Raw genomic sequence first — 14896 nt, 5'->3', positions numbered from 1 at the left:
AAATACGTTTCAAGTCGTTTACCAAAAGATTTGACTTATTTGTTTCGCTGGCTGACATTTTCCCATTTGAACCAAAACGGAAAGAGAGATGAATAAAAAGTCAACATAACGGTCAAAAATGTTTTGCGCCGGATTATTAAATGTTCTAAAGGTCCTTTGTAATCCGCCGTACCGCATTTTTTACCCAAAGCACTTTATTTTCATACAAAATAAATAAGAAATCAAGATTTTTAAAATACACTAAAAGCCAAACTAATGGTCATACAAGTTTGGCGCTATAGAAAAAAAATATAACAGGCATCTACTCGATACTCTCAACATGATATTTTTGCTGGTCAGCATTTTTCACATTCGAACTAAAACGTAAATTCCAATAAAAGTCAAAATAATGGTCATAGATGTTTGGTGTTATTAAAAAATATTGAGAAGCAACTATTAGACAGATTCGACATATTTTTTTCGATGGCCGGTATTTTAACATATTAACCAAAACTGAAAGTCCAATAATGGTCATAGAAGTTTGGCGCCATACTAATAAATGTTCTAACGGTCCTTTGTAATACGCTTGTATACCTCTTTTTCCCAACGGACATAATATTATTTTTTACAAAATGTATGAAAAATCGAGATTTTTAAAATCCAATTAAAGCCAAATTAATGGTCATACACCTCTGGTGTCATAGTAAAAAATGTTCAGATAATAACGATAACACATAATCTAAAGTGGAACGAACACATTATTGGAATCACTAATAAGGATAACTCCCTCTTATACATAATTAGAAAAGCTTTTTATCATATAGATACGGAATTGTTTCTTAGGCTTTACAAAACTTACTTACGTCAGACCGCTGTTAGAACATGGGTTTCAAATATGGAGACTTTACTATCGGAAGGACTCTACTAGAGAGAGATCTCTCTTTACTCGAGAGAGTCCAAAGAAGAGCAACAAAGATGGTGACAGTACTGGCTGGCCGGAGTGGACCTTAGCGGGGGCCGCAGGACTCTCACCTCTGGCTTGCCTTCATTGGCCAGCCAGAGTGGGGCGTTAGAGCTATACGCTCGCAGGGTGGAAGTGAAAGATGCATAAGTCGCGAGTTGGTAAGGCGGGTAAACCGCCTCGCAGAAAGCGGTGTACACCTCTTGACATCCTGAGATGCTCACAACCATGTTGTTGCCTTGCCGTCCAGTCGCGTCGGCTAGATAGGTGACCCAACCAGTTAGTGACGAGTCACCGCCTGCCCAATGTGTCTCTGTTATTAAAATTGGTCGAGCAGGCGCCATAGTCCCCCATAGCCCCAGTATCCCGGTTCACTAACCCCCAACCCAATAGCCCCGTTCCTTTTGTTCCCATAATCTGCAATAGTCCTACACGAAGCAGGGATTGTCTTTGGGTGCACTCCCATAGTGCATACAGGGATAATCGCCGGTTGATGTCACAACACATTTAGAGTAAATTGTCTTAAGGGGACTCCACGTGTTGGCTTCGGCCCCACGCACGCCTTCCAAAAGTCCGGGACTCCATGACAGACGCGACCCGAGACATGGAAACGACATACAAATAATAATAAGATTAAAAATAATTAAATAAAAAATATTTTCCCATGATTCGGGAATTTTTCGGGTGTTTATTTTATTTTCCCATATTTTCCCGATATTTTTTCTTTCCCACCCAATTTTTTCTTTCCCTGCCCATCACTAGTCGTGACTGATGCGGGTGAACCGGCTCGGTTTTTGCCGAGGATCGTGGGGAAGTCGGGGCGCCAGATGGATGAGGCAAATACGAGTACGCACGCGCCTGCTGACGTTGCACAATTCACGAACCTCTAGTAGCGAGCGGAGACGCGGTTCAGACGCCTCCCCCCTCCCGCCACCGCGCCCCCTCCCCCGCGCACGGCTCGCGCGCCTCCAGTTGCCTCGCAGCTGCCGCGCGCGTTCGTCGCATATTCCATGCGACTCCGCTATCCTTCCACCATAATATGGATATACAGCACATCCGCGCTCTTATCAACATCCAGTTCTCGTATTTGTGGTTTTGCGAAGTCTTCGACAAATATAAATGGATTATATTGTAAAGTGCACGAAAAAACAACTAGTTTTGTAAGGTCCGCATTGGAATTTGTATGGCGAGCCTCAGCGCCGACGTGTTCGGCACATGGCTCAGTAATAATATGGTGTTGGTGGGAATTACGTCAGATAATATATCAGTCTGTGGTATTGTAAAACGAGAGTGTCAATATTGTGTCGTTACAAGTGTTTATGATGGTTTTTTATATGGTATTGAATGAGAAGTCCACGCCGCTGCGACATGGCGCACTCGTGGCGTCCACGTTACATTATGGCGGGTTTTCGCTTTTCAACGGTATCGTATAGAGAATTATCTCCGCACTCACATTAATTTCAAACAAAACCCGTGACTCAAATTATATTATAATATATATAGCTACAAACCCATGTACTGACTGACTCACTGACTCACTGACTCACTGACAGGGTTGTTCTCCCAGAAGGAGTGTCGGGGGGTAAAAATGATGTATGGGGGATGTGATCCAAATCTTCCGGTGAGTATGGGAAAACTTCCAGATCATGGAAAACTGCTCCGCATCAGGGAGACACCCTACAGTCTGGCGCAACTATTATACCCAGATCAATTATTTTTTCGCAAAACCTATTTAAATCTTGGTCAAATTCTATTGTCGGTGAAAAAAAATCAAAATGGCGGAAAAACAAGATGGCCGCCATACAAAATTTTATTTTTCCACAAAATGTCTCGTGGGTAAAAACTGTGTATGGTGATGTAATCGGAACGTATTGGTGAGTATGGAAATACTTCTCGATCTTGAAAACCTGCTCCGCATCAGAGAGACATCCTACGGCCTGGCAAAAATATAGCACCTAGAACTTTTTGGTTTTCACGAGACATATTTAAACCTTGGTCAAATTCAATCGCCGGTGAAAAAAAATCAAAATGGCGGAAAAACAAGATGGCTGCCATACAAATTTTTCGTTTTTCATGAAAATGCCTCGGGGGTAAAAATGATGTATAGGAATGTGATCGGAACGTCATGTGGAGTATGAATATATGTCTGGGTTTTCGATAGCTGCTCCGCATCAGGGAAACACCCTACGGCCTGGCGAAACTATCGCACCTGGAACGATTCTTTTTTCACAAAACCTATTTAATTCTTGGTCAAATTCTATCGTAGTTGAAAAAAAATCAAAATGGCGGGAAAAAAAGATGGCCGCCATACAAAATTTTCGTTTTTCCCGAAAATGCCTCGGGGGTAAAAATGATGTATGAAGAATGTGATCGAAACATCATGTTGAGTATGGAAATACTTTTCGATCTTCGAAAGCTGCTCCGCATCAGGGAGACACCCTACAGCCTGGCGAAACTATCGCACATGGAACTTTTTTGTTTTCACGAAGCCTATTATACTCTTGGTCAAATTTTATCGCCGGTGAAAAAAAAAAACAAAATGGCCGAAAAACAAGATGGCCGCCATACAAATTTTTGTTTTTCCAGAAAATGTCTCAGAGCTAAAATTGATGTATAGGGGCGTGATCGGAACGTCATCTTGGAAAACTGCTCCGCATCAGGGAGACACCCTACGGCCTGGCAAAACTATAGCACCTAGAACTTTTTTGATTTCACGAGACCTATTTTAGTCTTAGTCAAATTCTATCGCCGGTGAAAAAAAAAACAAAATGGCCGAAAAACAAGATGGCCGCCATAAAATTTTTGTTTTTCATGAAAATGTCTCGGGTGTAAAAATGATGTACAGGGGTGTGATCGGAACGTCATCTTGGAAAACTGCTCCGCATCAGGGAGTCCCCCTACGGCCTGGCAAATCTATAGCACCTAGAACTTTTTTGATTTCACGAGACCTATTTTAGTCTTGGTCAAATTCTATCGCGGTATAAAAATGGCGGGAAAACAAAACACGCGAGCAGCTTGCTGCGAGCGAACCACGCGACATTATAATATATATAGCTACAAACCCACTGACTGACTGACTGACTCACTCACTGACATAATTGTTCTCCCAGAAGGAGGGTCGGGGGGTGAAAATGATGTATGGGGGATGTGATCGGGACCTCCCGGTGAGTATGGGAAAACTTCCAGATCTTGAAAAACTGCTCCGCATCAGGGAGACGCCCTACAGTCTGGCGAAACTATCACACCTGGATCGATTCTTTTTTCTTAATTCCTACTTAAATCTTGGTCAAATTCTATCGTGGGTGAAAAAAAATCAAAATGGCGGAAAAACAAGATGGCCGCCATACAAATTTTTGTTTTTCCAGAAAATGTCTCGGGGGTAGAAATTGTGTATGGGGTTGTAATTGGAACGTCTTGTTGAGTATGGAAATACTTCCCGACCTTCAAAAACTGCTCCGCATCAGGGAGACACCCTACGGCCTGGCAAAACTATCGCACCTGGAACGATTATTTTTTCACAAGACCTATTTAAATCTTGGTCAAATTCTATCGTGAGTGAAAAAAAATCAAAATGGCGGAAAAACATGATGGCCGCCATACAAATTTTTCGTTTTTCCTCAAAATGCCTCGGGGGTAAAAATGATGTATAGGAATGTGATCGGAACGTCATGTCAAGTATGAAAATACGTCTGGATTTTCGATAGCTGCTCCGCATCAGGGAGACACCCTACGGCCTGGCGAAACTATCGCACCTGGAACTGTTTGGTTTTCATAAAACCTATTTAATTCTTGGTCAAATTTTATCGCCGGTGAAAAAAAAATAAAATGGCGGAAAATCAAGATGGCCGCCATACAAAATTTTCGTTTTTCCCGAAAATGCCTCGGGGGTAAAAATGATGTATGAGGAATGTGATCGAAACATCATGTTGAGTATGGAAATACTTTTCGATCTTCGAAAGCTGCTCCGCATCAGGGAGACACCCTACGGCCTGGCGAAACTATCGCACCTGGATTTTTTTTGTTTTCACGAAGCCTATTAAAGTCTTGGTCAAATTTTATCGCCAGTGAAAAAAAAAACAAAATGGCCGAAAAAACAAGATGGCCGCCATACAAATTTTTGTTTTTCCAGAAATGTCTCAGAGGTAAAAATGATGTATTGGGGTGTGATCGGAACGTCATCTTGGAAAACTGCTCCGCATCAGGGGTCACCCTACGGCCTGGCAAAACTATAGCACCTAGAACTTTTTTGAATTCACGAGACCTATTCAAGTCTTGTTCAAATTCTATCGCGGTAAAAAAATTGCGGGAAAACAAGACACGCGAGCAGCTTGCTGCGAGCGAACCACGCGACATCTAGTTATATTATATAAAGCTACAAACCCATGTACTGACTGACTGACTGACTGACTCACTGACAGGGTTGTTCTCCCAGAAGGAGCGTCGGGGGGTAAAAATGGTGTATGGGGGATGTGATCAAAATTTTCCGGTGAGTATGGGAAAACTTCCAGATCTTGGAAAACTGCTCCGCATCAGGGAGACACCCTACAGTCTGGCGAAACTATTGCACCTGGAACGATTCTTTTTTCACGAAACCTATTTAATTCTTGGTCAAATTCAATCACCGTTGAAAAAAAATCAAAATGGCGGAAAAACAAGATGGCCGCCATACAAAATTTCTTTTTTCAAGAATATGTCTCGGAGGTAAAAATGATGTATGGGAGGTGTGGTCGAAACGTCAAGCCGAGTATGGAAAAACTGTTCGATCTTGAAAAACTGCTCCGCATCAGGGAGACACCCTACGGCCTAGCCAAACTATCGCACCTAGAACATTATTTTTTCCACCAAGCTTTTTAAAATCTTGGTCAAATCCATTCCCCGCTGAAAAAAAAAACAAAATGGCGGAAAAACAAGATGGCCGCCATACCAAATTTTCGTTTTTCCCGAAAATGCCTCGGGGGTAAAAATGATGTATGAGGAATGTGATCGAAACATCATGTTGAGTATGGAAATACTTTTCGATCTTCAAAAGCTGCTCCGCATCAGGGAGACACCCTACAGCCTGGCGAAACTATCGCACCTGGAACTTTTTTGTTTTCACGAAGCCTATTAAAGTCTTGGTCAAATTTTATCGCCAATGAAAAAAAACAAAATGGCCGAAAAACAAGATGGCCGCCATACAAAATTTTGTTTTTCCAGAAAATGTCTCGGGGCTAAAAATTATGTATGGGGGTGTGATCAGAACGTCTTGTTGAGTATGGAAATACTTCTCGATCTTCAAAAACTGCTCCGCATCAGGGAGACACCCTACGGCCTGGCAAAACTATAAGACCTGGAGCAAATTTTCTTTCAAGAAATCTATTTAAATCTTGGTCAAATTCAATCACCGTTGTAAAAAATTAAAATGGCGGAAAAACAAGATGGCCGCCATACAAATTTTTAGTTTTTCCTTAAAATGCCTCTAAGATAAAAATTATGTATGAGGGTTTTGATCGGAACGTCATGTAGAGTACGGGTATACTTCCAGGTTTTCGAAAACTGCTCCGCATCAGGGCGGCACCCTACGGCCTGGCGAAACTATCGCACCTGGAACATTTTTTTTTCCACCAAACCTATTAAAATCTTGGTCAAATTTTATCACCGGTAATAAAAAAACAAAATGGCCGAAAACCAAGATGGCCGCCATATAAATTTTTGCTTTTCCAGAAAATGTCTCGGGTGTGAAAATGATGTATAGGGGTGTGATCGGATCGTCATCTTGGAAAACTGCTCCGCATCAGGGAGACACCCTACGGCCTGGCAAAACTATCGCACCTGGAACTTTTTTGATTTCACGAGACCTATTTAAGTCTTGGTCAAATTCTATCGCGGTAAAAAAATGGCGGGAAAACAAAACACGCGAGCAGCTTGCTGCGAGCGAATCACGCGACATCTAGTTATACTATATATAGCTACAAACCCATGTACCTATTGACTGACTGACTGACTCACTGACAGGGTTGTTCTCCCAGAAGGAGTGTCGGGGGGTAAAAATGGTGTATGGGGGATGTGATCAAAATTTTCCGGTGAGTATGGGAAAACTTCCAGATCTTGGAAAACTGCTCCGCATCAGGGAGACACCCTACGGCCTGGCGCAACTATTATACCTGGATCAAATTTTTTTTCGCAAAACCTATTTAAATCTTGGTCAGATTCTATCGTGAGTGAAAAAAAATCAAAATGGCCGAAAAACAAGATGGCCGCCATACAAAAAATTGTTTTTCCAGAAAATGTCTCGTTGGTAAAAACTGTGTATGGGGTTGTAATCGGAACATCCCGTTTTATATGGAAATTTTTCTTGATCTTGAAAAACTGCTCCGCATCAGGGAGACACCCTACGGCCTGGCAAAACTATAAAACCTGGAACAATTTTTCTTTCGCGAAACATATTTAAATCTTGGTCAAATCCAATACCCGCTGAAAAAAAACCAAAATGGCGGAAAAACAAGATGGCCGCCATACAAAATTTTCGTTTTTCCTGAAAATGCCTCGAGCGTAAAAATGATGTATAGGGATGTGATCGGATCGTCATGTTGAGTATTTCAATATTGCTCGATCTTGAAAAACTGCTCCGCATCAGGGAGACACCCTACGTCCTGGCAAAACTATAAAACCTAGAGCAATATTTTTTTCACGAAACCTATTTAAATCTTGGTCAAATTCAATCCCCGGTGAAAAAAAACCAAAATGGCGGAAAAACAAGATGGCCGCCATACATAGCTTCGAACTAATACAGGACACGCGAGCAGCTTGCTGCGAGCGAACCACGCGAAATCTAGTTATTATATTATATATAGCTACAAACCCATGTACCTATTGACTGACTGACTGACTGACATAGTTGTTCTCCCAGAAGGAGTGTCGGGGGGTGAAAATGATGTATGGGGGGTGTGATCGGGACCTCCCAGTGAGTATGGGAAAACTTCCAGATCTTGGAAAACTGCTCCGCATCAGGGAGACACCCTACCGTCTGGCAAAACTATCGCACCTGGATCAATTTTTTTTTCGCAAAACCTATTTAAATCTTGGTCAAATTCTATTGTGGGTGAAAAAAAATCAAAATGGCGGAAAAACAAGATGGCCGCCATACAAAATTTTGTTTTTCCAGAAAATGTCTCGGGGGTAAAAACTGTGTATGGGGTTGTAATCGGAACGTCTTGTTGAGTATAAAAATACTTCTCAATCTTGAAAAACTGCTCCGCATCAGGAAGACACCCTATGGCCTGGCTAACCTATCGCACCTGGAGCAATTTTTCTTTCGCGAAACATATTTAAATCTTGGTCAAATTTTATCGCCGGTCAAAAAAAATCAAAATGGCGGAAAAACAAGATGGCCGCCATACAAAAATTTGTTTTTCCAGAAAAAAGCCTCAGGGGTAAAAATTATGTATGAGGGATTTGATCCGATCGTCATGTTGAGTATTTAAATACTGCTCGATCTTCGAAAACTGCTCCGCATCAGGGAGACACTATACGGCCTGGCGAAACTATCGCACATGGAACTTTTTTGTTTTCACGAAACCTATTTAAATCTTGGTCAAATTTTATCGCCGGTGAAAAAAAAAAACAAAATGGCCGAAAAACAAGATGGCCGCCATACAAATTTTTGTTTTTCCAGAAAATGTCTCAGAGGTAAAAATGATGTATTGGGGTGTGATCGGAACGTCATCTTGGAAAACTGCTCCGCATCAGGGAGACACCCTACGGCCTGGCAAAACTATAGCACCTAGAACTTTTTTGATTTCACGAGACCTATTTTAGTCTTGGTCGAATTCTATCGCGGTAAAAAAATGGCGGGAAAACAAGACACGCGAGCAGCTTGCTGCGAGCGAACCACGCGATATCTAGTAATGAATATATACTTAGTAACGCGAATGTTTATAAACATTGACCAATTAAGATGAAGCAAAAAATGTTGTGATAACACTCATCACATGTTTGTTTAATTGTGTTGCGGTTTTGAAACGAGTGTTTTAAATTCTTAAGCATCGAGATTAGTAGTTGTTGCTTTGTTCAAAGTACAATTTCGACCGAGGTCACTGGCTCAGTCAGACGTTGGCTAATCACTTGCCACTGAATGAATTGTTTACCTCGATACTCAACGGCTAAGAACCAAAGTCCAATTGCATCTTTGTGCATTCAAGCTATACGGACGCGCTGCAGTGCAGACACCACAAATTCTATTGGAATCTAAAATTTAAATTCTGAGCTAGATTCTATCTTGAGATAAAGCATCCAAATATTAATACGATCAATTTTAATAACACCAATCAATATTTTTACATAACACATCATCCATCGATGTAATCTTAATTTTAAGTTTCGAACGTCTTAAAGACGTCTCCCGCGCGGAAAATGGCCGGCGAATTCTGCCGCCATTCTGCAGTGGCTGTATGTGTGTGAATACAGTTGCGTGTGTGTGCGTCGTCATAGTGTGGTTGCAGCATGCCATAGTACTACAGGCCCTTGTAGGCGTGGCCGGAGACATTCACTCGCCGCTGATTTCCTGGTAGTTGACAGCCGGTGAAATCAAGTTCAGTTCTAATTCGAATGGTTTTTCTACTTCTTTGCTGATTATTAGTTCCGGTACCTGTTTTGTGTTATTTATAAACTTAAACTAGGTAAATAAGGTTAGACTTAGTACTTCAATATTGTTAGAAGTACTAAGTCTAACCTTATTTACCTAGTTTAAGTTTGTATAGATCAGATTTTGCAGCTCTACTAACTTTTGGAATTGTATCTCCAAAAATGTTACCATGTACGCCATTGTGTACACTAGTCTAGTTCGTTTACCCCATATTGTGATAATATGCAAATTTAATTATACGCAATACGCAATTAGTCTAATTAAAACTGGTATATTACATGTCACACCTAGCAAATTGTTGCATAAGTTTATTCCTTTGTCGATTGTCCTATATTATAATCCCTTGACAGTATAACTATGCCGAATACTTCTTAAAGACTATTAATTTCTTTAAAGTTGCTTATATGATTCGCTTCAGCCCAGACACAACGTGCGGAACATTTAGTAGTAATGTCTACACACCTTCACCTGTTGCACATATTGTGAAACTACTTAATTTCCTAAATTAGTTTGAGAGTTTTCCAATACTATCCTTGCATTAAAAGTGAAATGGAACATCGCAGAAAGGTTATGCAATGGGAGATTGCCACGTGGCGCATTCCCTTCTAATGCGCATGTCCACACGATGGATCTATGGCATTGTTCTACATTTTATACCCTAGAAGAATTCTGCTGAATAACGACGAATCATTACATTTTTGTTATTGTTTGATCGTCAGAAAAAAATATCTTCAAAGCACTGAAAAGGTAACAATATTCTATTTACATTTTTCACAAGAAATTCTTTCACGTGTCTGTATTTCTAACGTCGTCATGTTTTATCCTTAGGGAGTAATTCGTTTTCCTTGTTTATTTAGTAAACGACTTCGTAATATTAGTAAACTTTCCTGGTTTTATAGTTATGCATCTCAAGTTCTCAATAAGCGTCTAATGTCTGTCGGACGCAACTAGGGACTCAGCTGGGAATTAACCTCCATTTCCGCAGTGTACGATACGAATTCAATTAAAAGTTGGTGTGGCGACCACGTGGTGGTGGCGCCCACTGCGCATGTCTACACGTCTCAGCTGAGTTCTCAGAAAATCGTTACTCGCGGCCAAGGCAACTGCCACTAAATCACGTGGTCGCTTCAAACTTTAATCGTTGTATAAAATAATACTTTACAGAAGCAAGAGCTTCAACGTCGTTTGAGCATCACCTACAACACTTTTGTTTCCGTTTGCTAATGTTTAGTCATACCAAATTTACGATCACTTAATCAATACCAGAATTAATGTAACTTAACAAACGTGTTATCGTGACCAAAATTCTCCCCCACACTGTTTAGCATCTATTTTGTTTTTAATCGAATTTTTAGCTTTAATCACAGTCTGATTAGATAATTTCAATGTTTACGATCACGACTTATAAGACCAGACCAATTAAATGCCCCAGTTAGAGAACTAGATAGCTAATCTACACCAACGTCGTAATTTAAGTATCGGGTTTTTCTTATCTCGAAAAACTTGTCTGATATCTTATAATTATGATTGGAGAAAAGTTATTTTTAGTCATGTAATTACCTTCATTGTTTAATGATGAATCGCAAAGTTCATCGTTTATCATCGAATATTTAGGTCGCGGCCAGCATGAGGAATTCGCGTGCTTCTTCTAGCGTGCTGACGAGCTACTAGACTTTTCTTTTCACAATACCTTCATTAAAACGTTCAATGAAGCGTTCCCTTTCTCCGTAACTACGACTACAATTCTCTGTTACATCATCATTAACATAAACAAATGTACATTATTGACCAAACGTTGCCAAGACACGTATATTGCCCTTGCATTTCACAGTTTCACGTGACATACACTAGTATCATTTGGTATAATCCATTTTAGAAGAATCTGTGGTGCTCCGTGCCAAGACTTTCACTCGACAATGCGTTGGATTCTAATAAATCTCTCCCGTGCTTGATATAAATCAATTGTGGTCATGCGCATAGTGCAACGGGACGTGGGATAGCGGTGCACGAAAGTAAATGAGATATCTGTGATTTACGTCTCCATTGCTAGGTTTGTTTGACGTTTCAATCGATTTATTAGCGAATTGCACGACCTGTACTAGATCTGGTATCAAAGTAACAGTTTCAATCGGTGTATCTGATACAACATTCATCGTAGCAATTTTTATTTACACCCAAGAAAACTCCTCTTTTATTTTTAGAATCGTCCATTGAAAATTTTGGCGCACGACCTTTAGCGGTCGTATCTTGACGGCCTTGCTTATAGTGAATGTCCGTTTCACGTCCGCGTCAACCAAACGCGACATACAGTACATCGTGTCTGACATTTGCCAGGATTACGTATGGTATAAAACCACTTTCCCAGCCTGTTTAATGAGTCTAGTCGTTGCACCGCGGAAGTATTTACGTCTGATGCGGAAGAGTGTTCGTCCGTGCATGCTGATCAACTTACAGCAATATTTACATAATTGATGTCTTTTGCACGTTCATTAAATTTGATATCAATCTCCTTATTAGACATATGACCCATCTTCCTTATTTAATCTTGTAACGAGATCTTTCGGGACTAAAATTTTCCAATACAAATATTAAAGTCACTTGTTTAGGGGTTATCTGTGCACAGGTTTGATAGTTCATATCCCGGAGTCGGTTGTATGGGCCCCATAGGCCTTTGTGTTCACGTTTTTTTCTATAAATAGTTTGTTTACTGCAATGATCGTGCACTCGCCGGCGAAGGTCATGGTCGGCGCGGCGCGCGGCGCCTGGCTTGTTCACATGACTCGCTCGACCGACGTGTGCGCGCGCCATTGGTCCCCGCCAAACGGTCATATCGCTAGTACTACTACAGGTATGCAACTTGTTGATACGTTCACTGTTCAACATTCGATTACGGCTTTCTACCTTTTTGTTTCAGTATTAATTTGAGTATTCAAACAATCGTCATTACTGAACTGGAACATTTTCGTGAATTGAAAAGTTTGCTTGCAAATTATTCAAATATTATCAAATGTATTCAAATGACGACGTGATACTTAAAGCTTAAAATGTCAACTACACATGTTTACTACAATTCCATTTGAGACTTCCTCGTGATTATGTAGTCTTAAAAATGAGAGATTTCTTATGCAAATGTCTTCCACGTAGTAATGTGTGGAGACAAGTGCTTTTATGTCGGCTAGGCCGAGCGGCGGAATGGCCTTGCTCTATATGCTGAGGGGCTTTGTTTATCTCGCAAGTTATCATTAAAAACATGTCTCTACTCCACGCTGTTGGTTTAAAAATACCGACAAATTGCGGCAAGTTTCTCAATGAATTGTTATTAACTTCTATAATCTTCTTCGCTCGTGTAGGTTGTGAGGTGGATGACCAAGCCCAACAACCCTGTAGTAACAACTGTAGCTACTTCTGTAATATTATTATCATCCTTTTTGTAGGTCAGGTCATAAGATTTTCAACAATTGCTTATTAGTCAATGTAAACATCACTCGTTTCTCTACTAAGAATCTTATAGATAGAGGGAATTCTTTCAGTTGTATCAGTTTCTCATCGTCACACGGAATAACTATTATGCAGTTATATTCAAGTCACCTGTCTCGTCTTTCATTTGATACGCTCAGTAAAATCTGTCTTGTCGATAAAACTATTATCTCGCTGTCATTGCAAATAGTTTCTAGACGATGAGCGGAGAAACTTACTTGGATGTCTCTGTCGTGCTGAGTGTTATCAAGTTTTAGAACTTAATTGATATTGTACTGACAGCCCTTTAAAATTGCAGCTACTCTTGGCATTAGGTTGGAACTACACCCTACCTGACCGTAATTATGCTTTATTAGAATCTGTCTTATTCGACTGATCATTATTGTTTAATTTTACATTATTAGACCAAGATCCAGTCTTCTTATAATATTAAGGTAATCAAATGTTTCGTTATTCTCCCTTTTGAACAGCTTATTTTTTGTCTTATTGATTTCTTACATTGAGTGCTCGACATTTATCTTTCTTGCTTGCATCGTAAAAGCATTTATTTTATTCACAAAGGTATTGCAGTAGAACGCTGGAAATCATTGATACAAATTGATTTACCTCGGATTGCTCTCGCTTGTTAGAAATCTACTACCAGGAGATCATATCCTAGAGGAATTGTTCAGTAATTTTCTATTGCTCAATAAAGCATGGATAATGGCTTCACGGTTGACATGCGGCCCGTTAAGACAAGATTTCTCGCCTGCAGCTCTAAGGAAACTGCAACAAATGCTTTATTGAATTGATAGGATCTTGTCACCCGACGGGGGTTGTAAAATGAAAATTCTAAATGTACAGTTGTAATGGGCAATAAATCTAGTGTGATCTGGTTCTACTTCATGATTTCTAACAAGACCTTGTCGTTACAAGTGTTCTATGTTGGTCTTTTATCATGTGCTCGTATCCGGAGTGTTGTTATCTGTCGACTTCCTTAACTGTTTCAATCTTGATCTGAGGACAATAACACTACTTTTACTTCAGATTGTAATTACTCGCAATCATATCGAGAATAATAGAGTTATTAAACGCAGACTAGAGCTTATAAATGCCACAATAAATGCCTTTATTTATAGCGGAATCTGTAATAAAATCTCCTATGTGAACTATGTAATTGTTTGCGTGATATGTTTATTGCTTCAAACTGTCTTATTTAGTATCTCTATTATCTCTAAAATGCATTTTAATGTTCTATAAGTCTATAATGTGTTCCATACCCTCCACTCTGACGTAAACAAGCCTCAAGGACTGTTTACACATTTTTTTTCATCGTCTCGACTTTGTCTGCAAAAAGTGCTTAGACGAGCTCAGCTGATGGGAACTAACCTGACAGCTATTGGAAACTAAACACTAAATCGTGACCACAGATTGAATCTGGTGTGGATGTGTGATTGATCCCGAGTCCTGATCTTGATTTATTAATATGTTCTTTTGATGTGACATCTGGTGGTAATGAGTTTTGTTATTTTTGTTGCTCATTGAAAATGTGGTCAAAGTTACACGCTTCAATGTTTTTTTTTGCACAAGATATTCTCCGTCGTCATTCTTGTGTATCATGATCGGATTTAGTTGGTTTATAAAACTTATAGACAGATACGAATATTTCCGCACTTACATTGTAACGACGTCGCAGCTTCGTTGTTTATCACTCAATTACCTCGTTTTGTTCGACGGAGTAAAGATGGAACGGTATTTTGAATTACAATGTACTTTTTGCTATCCGTTATCGTTCAAGGTCGTCTTACATTGTTTCCCACACGGCGTTCACATCATTTTGTTTTTACTCGTTGAAAGTGCCTCTTGGAAGAGCTGTT

General features: G+C 40.1%; 1 protein-coding gene across 8 annotated transcripts in view; it reads left to right on the top strand.

Moving 5' to 3' along the window:
- Positions 1-14896, top strand: part of LOC126375859 (myotubularin-related protein 4) — a 93511-nt gene that overhangs the window by 35212 nt on the left and 43403 nt on the right. For 2 of the 8 annotated variants that reach the window (XM_050022924.1, XM_050022923.1), the window contains exon 1: positions 1866-2071. The exons of 1 other annotated variant lie outside the window; for it this stretch is intronic. The gene's annotated coding sequence lies outside the window, so the exon portion shown is untranslated. Of the gene's footprint in view, positions 1-1865; positions 2106-14896 lie in introns of those variants that run through there. 5 more of the 8 variants (XM_050022922.1, XM_050022921.1, XM_050022919.1 and 2 more) reach the window with 3 other exon arrangements.

This window comes from Pectinophora gossypiella, chromosome 20 (genome assembly GCF_024362695.1).
Source record: "Pectinophora gossypiella chromosome 20, ilPecGoss1.1, whole genome shotgun sequence".
NCBI lineage: Eukaryota > Metazoa > Arthropoda > Insecta > Lepidoptera > Gelechiidae > Pectinophora > Pectinophora gossypiella.
The sequence above is the reverse complement of the archived record's forward strand: the minus strand, read 5'-3'. Positions and strand labels throughout refer to the sequence as shown.